General features: G+C 40.5%; 1 non-coding gene across 1 annotated transcript; it reads left to right on the top strand.

Moving 5' to 3' along the window:
* The first annotated feature begins 490 nt into the window (after positions 1-490).
* trnam-cau (transfer RNA methionine (anticodon CAU)) lies at positions 491-563 on the top strand. The gene has a single exon. It is a non-coding gene; the product is annotated as a tRNA-Met (tRNA).
* The last annotated feature ends 3,812 nt before the right edge of the window (positions 564-4,375 follow it).

Raw genomic sequence — 4,375 nt, forward strand, 5'->3', positions numbered from 1 at the left:
CTTAGAACTAAACTAAAACTTGAAGACTTCATGTCTAAATGCCACTATTAAATAATTTGAAAAAGTAACTAGAAATAAAGTAACAACAGCAAAGTAACTTTGTGCTCACCTGCAACATTGCTTTTGCAACACAACTTTCCTCTACCTTAATCAGAAAGTAATTATTGTATCTAGAGTAGTGACATAACACAGTTCATTACTCCTGAAACTTTTGCTGTATTCTTAGTTCCAATTGAGAGTTCAAGGGAACTCTCAATTGATTCCCATCAGGTGAGTTAGTTATCTCTTAACAGTTTCTCACTATTAGCAACATTATGAATAATTTCTTCTGCAAGGAGGAGGGAACAATCTGCAGCCTCGTTTTCTTTTCTCTGCGAAGTTTAAAGCATGCAAACATTACACACAAATAAAACAACTCTATACAAAACAACTCCCACCTTCCAAATTTTTCCGATTCGTAGGGAGGCTTTTTGAAACGCTTCCACCAGGAGCCTCGTTAGCGCAGTAGGCAGCGCGTCAGTCTCATAATCTGAAGGTCGTGAGTTCGAGCCTCACACGGGGCAACAGGACTTTTTTCGCCCTCCCTGTTTTAAAAACAATCAAGTTGTGCGCATATCTTTGTAAAATTTAGGGACATCGCTGCTCCTGTTTTTAGAGAACGCCGTGAAATGGAAAGTTGAAAATGCAGGCGGATGAGGAGTGAAATAAAACACGTTTCCATTAAAGAATGCATATAACGTGATGATTGCAATCTCATTGGAACTATTGGTAAGGGTTTACTGCACTGCAGTTTGGCACTGCTTTGAGCCAAAGAAGGCTACCAAACTACAGCTCCCAGGGTTCCATAGCAATTTAGACATAGCAGTTAAAATTGGGGTGAAACTGCATTCATTCTGCAATGTAGATGCACCCTTAAGTGTCCTTAGGCTTGCTATACGCACCCTAGTAGTAACTGACGTTAAGTCTAATTGTGTCCGACTCTGGGGGTTGGTGCTCATCTCCATTTCTAAGATGAAGAGCCAGTGTTGTCCGCAGACACCTCCAAGGTCATGTAGCCAGCATGACTTCATGACTGTTACTTTCCCACCGGAGCAGTACCTATTGATCTACTCACACTTGCATGTTTTCAAACTGCTAGGCTGGCAGAAGCTGGGGCTAACAATGGAAGCTCACCCCACTCCCCGGGTTTGAACCAGCAAGCTTTCGGTCAGCAAGTTCAACAGTTTGGCTGTTTAATCCACTAAGCCACCAGGCCTAATTTTTTTAAAAAATCCAGATGTACCTGGGACTCTGCGTTCCTAAAATTACAGTAGTGTCTCACTTATCCAAGCTTCGCTTATCCAAGCTTCTGGATTATCTAAGCCATTTTTGTAGTCAATTATTTCAATATATCGTGATATTTTGGTGCTAAATTCGTAAAAACAGTAATTACAACATAACATTACTGCATATTGAACTACTTTTTCTGTCTAATTTATTGTATAACATGATGTTTTGGTGCTTAATTTGTAAAATCATAACCTAATTTGATGTTTAAGAGGCTTTTCCTTAATCCCTCTTTATTATCCAAGATATTCGCTTATCCAAGCTTCTGCTGGCCCGTTTAGCTTGGATAAGTGAGACTCTACTATACATTATCTTATAGGAATTTATATCTCAGTAAGCATGGTTTGGATTTGCATTATTAAGGTGATTTGGTGTAAAATGCAAAGGGGTTGATAAGAAATACAAAGTAATATATATCACATCCAATGCAGGAAGAAACAGCATAGTTGTTGGACTCTTTAGATATTCTAGACTTTAATTCAGGCATGGGCAAACTTCAGCCCTCCAGGTATTTTGGACTTCAACTCCCACAATTCCTAACATCTTGTTCGCCCATGCCTGCCCCAGAAAGCCGGGGATGAAAGGGGAAGCCTTTACCTTTGTTCTGTGTATATGTATGTCATTGTTAATATCATTGTATTAAAGGCACTGAATGTTTGCCTATCTGTGTATATTGTAACCCGCTCCGAGTCCCCTCGGGGAGATAGAGCAGAATATAAATTAAGTGTATTATTATTATCATTATTAAATTCCACAATGCTCCGGCTACTATGGTCAATGGTATGCTATACAGAAATTGAAATCCGTAATATTTGGGAGGACAAAAGTTCCTGCAACCTTGCTGTACGGTCTTTTAAATAAAATGTGTATATCACTATTATAGATAAAGGGCACTTTAGACATCATGAAAAAGGCCTAGCTCCTGTCAATCTAGCAGTTTGAAACCATGCCGTGAGTAGATAAATAGGTACTGCTTCTGTGGGAAAAGGCAAAGAGACCTTCCAAGCAATCCTGCCGGCCACATCTCGGCTTGAAAATGGAGAAAAGGCACCTCCCCGGAGGCAGAAATAAGCACCGTCTCCAGAAAGCCAGAAATGAAAGGAGAAGCCTTGTCTTTGTTTGTATGTCTCATTGTATCTGACTGTAAAGACATTGAATTTTTGCCTGTGTAAAATGTTGTAATCCGTTCTGAGTCCCCTAAGGGAGAAGGGCAGAACATAAATAAAGTGTATTTATTATTATTATTATTATTATTATTATTATTATTATTATTATTATTATTATTATTATTATTATTGCAAAGGTGCAAACTGACTGCAGGGCTGTTGATCTAGTTGGCAAAATATGGCATCTTTTGGAAAGGACACTAAATGTCTTCTGTTGATACTAAATGTGTGATTGTAGCACACTAAGTAAAGCAGGTGCATTTCTGCCTTCCACTGGCCAATGAAGAAAAGCTGATAGGATGAAAATCAATCCATAGAGTTCTGCAGATATTAATTAAAAAAAGACAAATGAATGAGTCGTAGAGGAAATCAAAGCCTGAACTGTCCCTAAAAGCCAAATTGAGGTTGTTCTTTATTTACTATTCCAAAATCAGAACAGTAAATAAAGATCAATATTCCGAAAACAGGAATTCCAGACATGAAACAATCAGGGACAGCTAACACCTCCCAACAAAAGATTTATCCCAGGCAGGAAGAAGCCACAGGGCCATTAAATGCTAATCAAGGTGATTAATTGCAACATTCACACTTGCCTCAAACAGACAAGAATTCTTTCTGCCACCATGGACCTTCCACAGATATATGAAAGGTCCCTTGCAGTCTCACAATCTCTGAGGATGCCTGGCATAGATGTGGGTGAAATGTCAGGAGAGAATGCTTCTGGAGCATGGCCACACAGCCCAAAAAACTCACTGCAACCCAGTGAGTCCGACCATGAAAGCCTTCGACAATACATCAAATTGAGGTTGTTGAAACTTTGGATAGATGTAAGAACTCATTAGAAAAGACAACAATTTTCAGTAAAGTAGAGGCAATAGTGAAAAATGAAGACCTCCTTAAAGGAGGACAGACTCAAACATGGAAGGATTTGCAAGACCTGAGCAGGACAATGGCGAGATGCCTTGTATTAATGGGTTGCCATAAGTCAAAGATCATTTGCTGGCAACTTTTTTTCGTGCCAGGAGCGACTTGAGAAACTGCAAGTTGCTTCTGGCGTGAGAGAATTAGCCGTCTGCAAGGATGTTGCCCATATGTTTGATGTTTTGCCATGTGTTTGATGTTTTGCCATGCTGTGGGAGGCTTCTCTCATATCTCCGCATGAGAAGCTAGAGCTGATAGATGGGAGCTCATCCTGCTCCCCAGATTCGAACCTCCGACCTTCTGGTCAGCAGTCCTGCCGGCACAAGGGTTTAACCCATTGTGCCACCGGGGGCTCCTATTTGATGGCAATTAACATTAACAAAAGTCAGGGACAGGAATCATTTGGATATTTGTTAGCCACCTTGAGTCCCTATGGGGAGAAAGGCGGGATGAAATACTATTACTACTACTAATATTAATACTACTACTACTATTTCTCCAGAAGTCATTGGGTTGCAATTCAATTCAGCACAGGAAGTTGTGAGGAATGCTGGGAGCTACAGTCCTACAACCTTCAATGGGCTGCATGATTTCCACATCTGATACGATGTACGTGTAAAGAAGATGCTCAATTTCCCCAAAGCCTCTTGAGCAGAAGCTATATATAGCAGGCATGAGCCAACTTTGACCCTCCAGGTGTTTTGGACGTCAACTCCCACAATTCCTAACAGCCGGTAGGCTGTTAGGAATTGTGGGAGTTGACGTCCAAAACACCTGGAGGGCCAAAGTTGGCCCATGCCTACTTTATATATCATTTGCACAAGACTAAGGATGTTTCTCTCCTGCCCCATTCCATTGATTCCATGAGCTTCTTCCAGTTGAGGCTAACAATTGGATTTAGCCATTTTGGTTTCCAGTTAGACAGAGCCTGCATATATACATCAATAGAATCGACACTAGTG

Source organism: Anolis carolinensis, chromosome 4 (assembly GCF_035594765.1).
Source record: "Anolis carolinensis isolate JA03-04 chromosome 4, rAnoCar3.1.pri, whole genome shotgun sequence".
Classification (NCBI taxonomy): Eukaryota; Metazoa; Chordata; class Lepidosauria; order Squamata; family Dactyloidae; genus Anolis; species Anolis carolinensis.